The following is a 12,256-nucleotide window of genomic DNA, read 5'->3' as shown; positions in this document are numbered from 1 at the left end:
GGCTGTATTGACATGGATGGATGAAGCAGAAGAATGAATCAGTGATATAGAACAAATAGTTATGGAAAATAATGAAACTGATAAGAAAAGGGACAGAAAAAGATTGGATCACAAATGTTGTTGTAGGGAACTCAATAATTCCATAAAGCATAATAATATTTGTATCATAGGAGTCTCAGCAGAAGAAGGAAGGGAAAAAGAGGCAGAAGATTTATTTGAGCAAAATATAGATAAAAATTGCCCTAATCTAGGAAAGGAAACAGAAAACAAAATCGAAGATGCACAGAGAATTCCCATCAAAATCAACAAAAACTAGCTAAAACCAATACATTTGGTAGTGAAATTTACAAAATATACAGACAAGAAAAGAATCCTGAAAGTAGCAAGGGAAATAAAAAGTTCTTAACGTTACAAAGGAAGAAAATTCAGGTTCATAGCAGATCTGTCCACAGAAACATGGCAGGCCAGAAGGGAGTGACATGATATATTCAACATGATGAATGGACAAAATACGCAGCCAAGAAAACTCTATCCAGCAAGGTTGTCATTTGAATAGAAGGAGAGATGAAGGCTTTTCCAGGGAAACAAAAACTAAAGAGGTTTATTACCATTATACCAGACATCCAAGAAATATTAAAAGGCAATCACTGAGAGGGAGAAAAAGACCAAAAGCAACAGAGACTACAAAGGAACAGAGAACACCACCAAGAAGACCAACATTACAGTTAAAACAATGGCACTAAATTCATGCCTATCAATAATCACTCTGAATGTAAATGGACTAAGTACTCCAATAAAAAGACATAGGGCATTGCAATGGGGAAAAAAAAACAAGACCCATCTATATGCTGCCTACAAGTAAGTATTCAGACCTAAAGAGACCTGAAGATGGAAAGAAAGAGGATGGAAAACCATCTATCATGTTAATGGATGTCAAAAGAGAGCTGGATTAACCATATTTATATTAGATAAACCAGGTTTTACAACAAAGACTAGTAAGAGTTGAAGATCTAACAAGTATAAATGTTCATGCCCACAACTTGAAAGCACCTGAATATAGAAATCAGTTAATAACAAAGATATAAAAACTCATTGATAATAATACAATAATACTAGGAAACTTTAATGCACACTTACAACAATGGATAGATCATCTAAACAGAAAATCAATAAGGAAAAATTGGCCATAAATGACACACTGGACCAGATGTACTTAACAGATATATTCAGAACATTGCACTATAAAGCAGCAAAATACACATTCTTTTTGAGTGCACATGGAACATTCTCCAGAATAGATCACATACTGGGTCACAAATCAGCCTCAACAAATACACAAAGACTGAGATCATACCATGCATATTTTCAGACCACAACTCAATGAAACTTGAAGTCAGTCACAAGAAAAAGTTGGAAAGACCACATATACATGGAGGTCAGAGAACATTCTACTATGAAATGAATGGGGTAAACAGGAAATTAGAAAAGAAATAAAAAAGTACATGGAAGCAGTTGAAAATGGAAACATGACAGTCCTAAACTTTTGGAAGAACAAAGGAAGGCCTAAGAGGGAAGTATATCACATTACAAGCCTACCTCAAGAATAAGAAAAGTCTAAAACCACAACATAACCTTAAAACTAAAGGAGCTAGAAAAGGAATAGCAAATAAAGCCAAAAGATAGTAGATGAAGGGACATAATAATGAACTAGAGCAGAAATAAATGACATAGAAACCAAAAAGAATAGTATCAATGAAAAAGAATAGATCAATGAAACTAAGAGCTGGTTCTTATTGAAAGAAGTAATTCAATAATTGATAGAATGCATTAATTAGTTGAAAGAATTAATAAAATAGATAACTCCCTAGCCAGACGTAAAAAGAAAGGAAGAAAGAAAGAAAGAAAGAAAGAACCCAAATGAATGAAATTTTGAATTTAAGAGATCAAAAACACCAGAGAAATGCAAAAATTATAAGAAAATATTATAAAAAATTATATGCCAATGAATGGGGCAATCTGGAAGAAAAGGACAAATTCCTAGAAACACACAGACTACCAAAGTTGAAATAAGAAAATAGAAAAATTGAACAGACCCATAACCAGAAAAGAAATTGAATAAATAATTAAAAATCTCCCAATATAACCAAAGAGGTAAAGATTTTTACTCTGAAAACTATGGAACACAGATAAAAGAAATTGAAGTGGACACAAGGAAATGGAAAAACATTCTATATGTATGTATTGGAAGAACAAATATTGTTAAAATGTCTATGCTACCCAAAGCAATCTATACATTTAATGCAATCCCTATCAAAATATCACCAGCATTTTTCACAGAGGTAAACCATCCTAAAATTTGCACAGAATGACAAAAGACACTGAATACACAAAGCAATATTGAAAAAGAAAAGCAGAGCTGGAGACAGCATAATTCCAGACTTCAAGTTATGTTACAAACTTGTAGTGATCAAGACAGTTATGGTACTGGCACAAAAACAGATACATAGTTCAGTGGAACAGAACAGAACACCCAGAAATGGACCCACAGTTATATGATCAATTAATTATGGTACTGGCACAAAAACAGATACATAGTTCAGTGGAACAGAACAGAACACCCAGAAATGGACCCACAGTTATATGATCAATTAATCTTTGACAAAGCAGGAAAGAATATCCAATGAAAAAAGACAGCCTACTCAACAAATGGTGTTAAGAAAAGTGGACAACAACATGCAGAAGAATGAAACTGCACCACTTTCTTACACCATACACACACACACACACACACACACACACACACACACACATTCAAAATGGATGAAAGACTTAAATGTGAGATAGGAAACCATCAAAATCCTAGAGAAGAGCACAGGCAGAACCCTCTTTGACATTCGCCACAGTAACTCCTTATTAGACACGTCCCAGGAGGGAAGAGAAAAAAAAAAAGAAAGAAAAAATGAACTATTGGTACTTCATCAGGATAAAAGTCTTCTGGACAGAGAAAGAAAGAATCAACAAAAGTAAAAGACAGCCTACAGAATGGGAGAAGATATTTGAAAATGGTATATCTGATAAAGAGTTAGTATCTAAAATCTATAAATAACTTATCAAACTCAACACTCCCAAAAACAAATAATCCAGTACAAATAACATACCAAACTCAACACCCAAAAAATAAATAATCCAGTTAAGAAATGGGCAGAAGACACGAATAGACATTTTTCCAAAGAAGCCATACAGATGGCTAGCAGACACATGAAAAGATGCTCAACATCACTCATCATCAGGGAAATACAAATAAAAACCACAATAAGATACCACCTCACACCTGCCAGAGTGGCTAACATTAGCAACACAGGAAACAACAGGTGTTGGAGAGCATGCAGAGAAAGGAGAACCTTCTTACAATTCAAACTGGGAATGCAAACTTGTGCAGCCACTCTGGAAAATGGTATGGAGGTTCCTCAAAACATTAAAAATAGAACTATCCTACAACCCATCATTTGCAGTACTATATATTTACCCAAATGATACAAACATATTGACTCAAAAAGGCACATCCATGCTGAAGTTTATAGTATAATTTTCAGTAGCAGCTAAATTAATGTAATACACACACACACACACACACACATACGCACACACACACACACACAGACACACACACAGAGAATGGAATGTTACTCAGCCATCAAAAAATGAAATCTTACCATTTTCAGTTACATGTATGTTGCTAGTGTATATTATGCTAAGCGAAATAAGCCAATCAGAAAAAGAGAAATACTATGACTTCATTTATATATGAAATTTAAGAAACAAAACAAATGAACATAGGGCAATGGGGAAAAAAGAGAGGGAGCCAAACATTAAGAGACTCTTTTTTTTTTTAATTTTTTTTTCAACGTTTATTTATTTTTGAGACAGAGAGAGTCAGAGCATGAACGGGGGAGGGTCAGAGAGAGAGGGAGACACAGAATCAGAAACAGGCTCCAGGCTCTGAGCGGTCAGCACAGAGCTTGACGCAGGGCTCGAACTCACTGACCGTGAGATCGTGACCTGGCTGAAGTCGGACGCTTAACCGACTGCGCCACCCAGGTGCCCCAAGAGACTCTTAAGTATAGAGAACAAACTGACGTTTGATGGACGGGAGGTGGGTGGAGAATGGGCTAGATGGGTTATGGGTATTAAGGAGAGCACTTGTTTTAGTGAGCACTATGTATGATATGTAAGTGATAAATCACTAAATTCCACTTCTGAAACCAATATTACATTATATGTTAAGTAAGAATTTAAATAAAAACCTTAGCCAAAAACAACAACAAAAAATAACTCACCTAGAGATGGATTGAAGCAGCAACCTAAAGGAAGTAAATATTGTGATCCCTCAAATATGGTGGATTGGAACAAATTATGACAAAATACTATGAATCACATTGACATCCCCACTATCTCATATTCATTATAAATGCCTGAACTCCTCCAACTTCTGATAATTTCACATATTTTAGATTTTAACTACACAATTTTATTGCCAAAGTGAAGTGGAGATGAGTGAACTGCATGAACTGAAATGGAAAGGCAGCTAAAAGTAATGGGGGAGGAAGATTTTGAGCATATAAAATTATGCTGATTACATTCATTTAATTACCTGTGGGAGGGGGTGATAAAGGGCACATTGGACACAGAATATAATCTTTAAGCATAATTAGTAAATTTGCTCTGATAGTGTTTTCCTAAGGAGTGGAATCACCAAAATCTCCTTTAATCAGCAATTATCCCTATCTGTTCTGTAGCAGATGTGCATTTTACCAACAAAATAAGCCAGAGTCTCCTAATGGATAAGCTACCCCTGGGGGAGTGTATTAAGCATTTCATGGAAGCTACAATAATTCTTTCAAGTTTTGAAGCAGTAATTTTCAATGGTATCCTCTTACCTACCAAATAAGACAAGAAAATGCCAAAACCAACAGTCTGTGTAGGTTGCTCACAATGGCTCATTGAGTCTTCTTTCCAACCTGGCATAATTTGTAGTTTAAGTGAAAAAAAAACTCAGAAGAGCAAAGAAAGCTTATTGTAGCTGTTGCTGTGTTTTGTTGTAGCTGTTCCTGTGTTTTGGGCCTCCTTTGTACCAAACTTTACACCTGCTGAGTCCTAGGGAATTTATTCAAAGGATGACAAAGTAGAAAGTAATTCATGAGTATTTAATTTTCACAGGATTTTAAAAAGGAAATGTGAAAGACCTCAAAAATGATAATTCATAGAAAAGAACAGATGGTAGTTTGAATGAAGGATAAAATAGTAGCAGGTGAAATTAAACAGGAGTGACTCACATTGGTAACATCAGGGAAGATCTTACAGGGTTTTGTAGACTATTTGTAAGGACCTTGTGTTTGACTCTAAATGAGAAGAGGAGCTACTGGAGATTTGAACAGAGAAATTAGCTGGCTTCATTTTTAACAATCTCTCTCTGGCTTCTATGTTGAGAATAATGTGTCAGAAAGCAAATAGGGAAGTAATGAGACAATTGTAGTCTATTTAAATCATTCAAGTGACAGATAATAGTGCCTCATACCAGGATAGAAATAGTGAAGGTGGTGAGAAACTGTTGTTTAATTAATTCTAGGTCTGACTTAAAGTCATGAGTATGAAGCTTAAAAATAAAGACCAAATTTTCTAGTCTGCCCTAATCCTTGTTGTCACTGTCTTGCTGAATATGAGGTGTGTTATGGAATGTACAAGACAGTCTTTGGAGAAGTTTCAGGAGATTTTCAGTGACTTCACTCACTCTATTATCTTTAAATGATTTTTAACATTTACTTTTCTTTCTCTTAATTAGTTAATAAGGTTTTGATGACACCGACTGTGCAGGAAGCATTGTACTAGATATTATGAGATACTTAAATAACAATATTTTAAAACTTTGTACTTAGATTGTGAGGGAAAAAGCTAGGTGCTGAGACATCTGGTAGAACTATTAAGGAACTTAAAGAAAAAAGAGACAGCTCAGTCAGAATTCATTTAGGACAAATTGTAAGAGAGAAAATAAAGTTAATGGTGAAAGTTTATAATTAAAAAAAATGTTTATTTATTCTTGAGAGAGAAAGAGAGAGAGAGAGAGCATGAGCAGGGGAGAGGCAGAGCAAAAGAGGGACACAGAATCTGAAGCAGGCTTCAGGCTCTGAGCTGTCAGCACAGAGCCCAACGTGGGGCTCGATCTCACAAGCCATGAGATCATGACCTGAGGCGAAGTCGGACACTTAAATGACTGAGCCACCCAGGTACCCCATTAAAGGAAGAAACATTAAATACTAAGTATGCATAAATAAGATAATAAAAATTGTATAATGAAGTAGATTTCCTTGCAATTCAATGACGTTGAAATGGTCGCATATACATTTATAACAATAACTTAAATCTTATATCCTGGCTGAAACATTAAATGTTAAATCCCTTGGAAATAATATAGTTTGGTTTACATAAGTGAGTTTCAGATACTTAACTATTTTTTTTCAGCTCTAAGATCATACAGAATTTAGGGGCAACTGGGTGGCTCAGTTGGTAAGGCATCCAACTTCGGCCAGGTCATGATCTCATGGTTTGTGAGTTTGAGCCCCGCGTTGGGCTCTGTGCTGACAGCTCAGAGCCTGGAGCCTGCTTTGGATTCTATGTCTATCCCCCCTCTCTGCCCCTCCCTTGCTTGCACTGTCTCTGTCTCTCAGAAATAATAAATGAATAAACTTAAAAAAAAAAGATTAAGTAGATTTTGTAATGCTTTCTTCTTGCATGGACTAACCACTAAGCATAATTGATAAATCTAGTATTCATGGATGAATGAAAAGAGGACTGATATGGTATTGTTTCATGCTTCTCTTGCTGTATCATGTACAAGATCTAAAAAACCTAATTTATGACTCACATTTCTGTCTTTCTTGGCCATGATACACACAGTGCCTAAGGCTATTTAACATGTTCTGCATGTTTCCTATCTCTAAGCTAAGAACCATTCAGGGAAAATTGTTTTGGCCCCCTATGCTCTATATGATTTGGCTTCCATACAGCTACTAGATGAGGATTTTGCTCTATGGGAGTATTTAGATATGAATTAGAAATTTTTTACACAGATCAACAAGTCCCTTGGTAATTATATTAGAGTGATATAAGAAAGCTAAATTTTATTAGGTCATATCCATAGTTATGTTGTTATGGCAATGAATATATCATTGGGACATATAGATACACAAATGTAATATGCAAGTAACACACAGGTACTTTCTCAAAAAACAAATATGAAAAAGGTATAATTGAACTGGAAGACAGGCAATATTTTTTTCTTTCTCATTTCCAACAAGGCAGAAAATTAAATCCTGTGTGTGCATGTACACATATGCATGTAAGTGTGCATACATACATACACACTTGGTGCATGCCTCTGCACACACAACACAGTTAGATACTATACCACAAATGTCTATACATTAATGCAACTAGTTTTTATCAAGCCTATCAGAACATACATATTGAAACAATAATATTTTCAAATAGTTATATTGAGAAGCTATATTAATTACTTGTAAGGAGGCTTCTATTGCTCAGGCCATTTTTGCAGTATTTGTTTTTTTTTTTAATATATGAAATTTATTCTCAAATTGGTTTCCATACAAAACCCAGGGCTCACCCCAAAAGATACCCTCTTCAATACACATCACCCAACCTCCCCTCCCTACCACCCCCCATCAACCCTCAGTTTGTTCTCAGTTTTTAACAGTCTCTTATGCTTTGGATCTCTCCCACTCTAACCTCTTTTTTTTCCTTCCCCTCCCCCGTAGGTTCTGTTATGTTTCTCAGGATCCACATAAGAGTGAAAACATATGGTATCTGTCTTTCTCTGTATGGCTTATTTCACTTAGCATAACACTCTCCAGTTCCATCCACATTGCTACAAAGGGCCATATTTCATTCTTTCTCATTGGCACATAGTACTCCATTGTGCATATAAACCACAATTTCTTTATCCATTCATCAGTTGATGGACATTTAGTCTCTTTCCATAATTTGGCTATTGTTGAAAGTGCTGCTATGAACATTGGGGTACAAGTGCCCCTATGCATCAGCACTCCTGTATGCCTTGAGTAAATTCCTAGCAGTGCTACTTCTGGGTCATAGGGTAGGTCTATTTTTAATTTTTAAAGGAACCTCCACACTGTTTTCCAGAATGGCTGCACCAGTTTGCATTCCCACCAACAGTGCAAGAGGGTTTCCGTTTCTCCACATCCTCTCCAGCATCTATAGTCTCCTGATTTGTTCATTTTGGCCACTTTGACTGGCGTGAGGTGATATCTGAGTGTGGTTTTGATTTGCATTTCCCTGATGAGGAGCAACGTTGCGCATCTTTTCATGTGTCTGTTGGCGATCCGGATGTCTTCTTTAGAGAAGTGTCTAATCATGTTTTCCGCCCATTTCTTCACTGGGTGATTTGTTTTTCGGGTGTGGAGTTTGGTGAGCTCTTTATAGATTTTGGATAGTAGCCCTTTGTCCTATATGTCATTTGCAAATATCTTCTCCCATTCCGTTGGTTGCCTTTTAGTTTTGTTGATGGTTTCCTTTGCAGTGCAGAAGTATTTTATCTTCATGAGGTCCCAAGAGTTCATTTTTACTTTTAATTCCCTTGCCTTTGGGGATGTGTCAAGTAAGAAATTGCTACGACTGAGGTCATAGAGGTCTTTTCCTGTTTTCTCCTCTAGGGTTTTGATGGTGTCCTGTCTCACATTCAGGTCCTTTATCCATTTTGAGTTTATTTTTGTGAATGGTGTGAGAAAGTGGTCTAGTTTCATTCTTCTGCATGTTGCTGTCCAGTTCTCCCAGCACGATTTGTTAAAGAGACTGTCTTTTTTCCATTGGATGTTCTTCCCTGCTTTGTCAAAGATTATTTGGCCATATGTTTGTGGGTCTAGTTCTGGGGTTTCTATTCTATTCCATTGGCCTATGTGTCTGTTTTTGTGCCAAGACCATGCTGTCTTCATGATTACAGCTTTGTAGTAGAGACTAAAGGCTGGGATCATGATACCTCCTGCTTTGGTCTTCTCCTTCAAAATTACTTTTGCTATTGGGGGCGTTTTGTGGTTCCATATGAATTTTAGGATAGTTTGTTCAAGCTTCGAGAAGACTGCTGGTGCAATTTTTATTGGGGTTGTATTGAATGTGTAGATAGCTTTGGGTAGTATTGATATTTTAACCATATTTATTCTTAAAACCCATGAGCACGGAATGTTTTCCATTTTTTATATCTTCTTCAATTTCTTTCATAAGCTTTCTATAGTTTTCAGCACACAGATTTTTTACATCTTTGCTTAGATTTATCCCTAGGTATTTTATGCTTCTTGGTGCAATTGTGAATGGAATCAGTTTCTTTGTCTTTCTGTTGCTTCATTATTAGTGTATAAGAATGCAACTGATTCCTGTACATTGATTTTGTATCCTGCGACTTTGCTGAATTCGTGTATTAGTTCCAGCAGACTTTTGGTGGAATCTATCGGATTTTCCATGTATAATATCATGTCATCTGCAAAAAATGAAAGCTTAACTTCATCTTTGCCAAATTTGTTGCCTTTGATTTCCTTTTGTTGTCTGATTGCTGATGCTAGCACTTCCAACACTATTTTAAACAACAGCGGTGAGAGTGGAACCGCAAGGAACATCCCTGTCATGTTCCTGATCTCAGGGAAAAACCTCTCAGTTTTTCCCCATTGAGGATGATGGTGGCTGTGGGCCTTTCATAAATGGTCTTTATGATGTTTAAATATGTCCCTTCTATCCCGACTTTCTCGAGGGTTTTTATTAAGAAAGGATGCTGAATTTTGTCAAATGCTTTTTCTGCATCGAATGACAAGATCATATGGTTCTTCTCTTTTCTTTTATTAATGTGATGTATCACATTGATTGATTCACGAATGTTGCACCAGCCCTGCATCCCAGGAATGAATCCCACTTCATCATGGTGAATCATTCTTTTTATATGCTGTTAAATTCGATTGGCTAGTATCTTATTGAGAATTTTTGCATCCATATTTATCAGGGATATTGGCCTGTAGTTCTGTTTTTTTGCTGGGACTCTGTCTGGTTTAGGAATCAAAGTAGGGGCGCCTGGGTGGCGCAGTCGGTTGAGCGTCCGACTTCAGCCAGGTCACGATCTCGCGGTCCGTGAGTTCGAGCCCCACGTCAGGCTCTGGGCTGATGGCTCAGAGCCTGGAGCCTGTTTCCCATTCTGTGTCTCCCTCTTTCTCTGCCCCTCCCCCCGTTCATGCTCTGTCTCTCTCTGTCCCAAAAATAAATAAACGTTGAAAAAAAAAATTTTTTTTTAAAAATTAAAAAAAAAAAAAAAAAAGGAATCAAAGTAATACTGGCTTCATAGAATGAGTCTGGAAGTTTTCCTTCCCTTTCTATTTCTTGGAATAGCTTGAGAAGGATAGGCATTATCTCTGCGTTAAACATCTGGTAGAACTCCCCTAGGAAGCCATCTGGTCCTGGACTCTTATATGTTGGGAGAATTTTGATAACTGATTCGATTTTTTTGCCGGTTATGGGTCTGTTCAAGCTTTCTATTTCCTCCTGTTTGAGTTTTGGAAGTGTGTGGGTACTTAGGAATTTGTCCATTTCTTCCAGGTTGTCCAGTTTGTTAGCATATAATTTTTCATAGTATTCCCTGATAATTGCTTGTATTTCTGAAGGATTGGTTGTCATAATTCCATTTTCATTCATGATTTTATCTATTTGTGTCATGTGCCTTTTCTTTTTGAGTACCCTGGCTAGAGGTTTATCAATTTTGTTTATTTTTTCAAAAAAAAAAAAAACAAACAACTCTTGGTTTCATTCATCTGCTCTACAGTTTTTTTTTTTTTTTTAGATTCTATGTTGTTTATTTCTGCTCTTGTCTTAATTATTTCTCTTCTTCTGCTAGTTTAGGGTGTCTTTGCCGTTCTGCTTCTATTTCCTTTAGGTGTGCTATTAGATTTTGTATTTGGGATTTTTCTTGTTTCTTGAGGTAGGCCTGGATTGCAATGTATTTTCCTCTCAGGACTGACTTTGCTGCATCCCAAAGCATTCGGATTGTTGTATTTTCATTTTCGTTTGTTTCCATATATTTTTTATTTCTTCTCTATTTGCCTGGTTGACCCATTCATTCTTTAGTAGGGTGTTCTTTAACCTCCATGCTTTTGGAGGTTTTCCAGACGTTTTCCTGTGGTTTATTTCAAGCTTCATCACATTGTGGTCTGAAAGTATGCATGGTATGATCTCAATTCTTGTATACTTATGAAGGGCTGTTTTGTGACCCAGTATGTGACCTATCTTGGAGAATGTTCCATGTGCACTTGAGAAGAAAGTATATTCAGTTGCTTTGGCATGCAGAGCTCTAAATATATCTGTCAAGTCCATCTGATCCAATGTACCATTCAGGGCCCTTGTTTCTTTATTGACCGTGTGTCTAGATGATCTATCCATTTCTGTAAGTGGAGTGTTAAAGTCCCCTGCAATTACCACACTCTTATCAATAAGGTTGCTTATGTTTGTGATTAATTGTTTTATATATTTGGGGGCTCCCTAACTTGGTGCATAGACATTTATACTTGTTAGCTCTTCTTGACGGATAGACCCTGTAATTATTATATAATGCCCTTCGTTATCTCTTGTTACAGCCTTTAATTGAAAGTCTAGTTTGTCTGATATAAGTATGGCTCCTCCAGCTTTCTTTTGACTTCCAGGGGCATGATAAATAGTTCTCCATCCCCTTACACTCAATCTGAAGGTGTTCTCAGGTCTAAAATGAGTCTCTTGTAGACAGCAAATAGATGGGTCTTGTTTTTTTTTTATCCATTCTGATCCCCTATATTTTGGTTGGTGCATTTAGTCCATTTACATTCAGTGTTATTATAGAAACATATGGGTTTAGAGTCATTGTGATGTCTGTAGGCCTCATACTTGTAGTGATGTCTTTGGTACTTTGTCTCACAGAATCCCCCTCAGGATCTCTTGTAGGGCTGGTTTAGTGGTAATGAATTCCTTCAGTTTTTGTTTGTTTGGGAAGACCTTTATCTCTCCTTCTATTCTAAATGACAGATTTGGTGGATAAAGGATTCTTGGCTGCATATTTTTTCTGTTCATCTAATGGAAGATTTCCTGCCATTCCTTTCTGGCCTGCCAAGTTTCAGTAGAGAGATTGGTCACGAGTCTTATAGGTCTCCGTTTGTATGTGAGAGTG

The sequence above is a fragment of the Prionailurus viverrinus genome, chromosome X (genome assembly GCF_022837055.1).
Source record: "Prionailurus viverrinus isolate Anna chromosome X, UM_Priviv_1.0, whole genome shotgun sequence".
Taxonomy (NCBI): domain Eukaryota; kingdom Metazoa; phylum Chordata; class Mammalia; order Carnivora; family Felidae; genus Prionailurus; species Prionailurus viverrinus.
Note: the sequence above shows the minus strand (reverse complement) of the source record.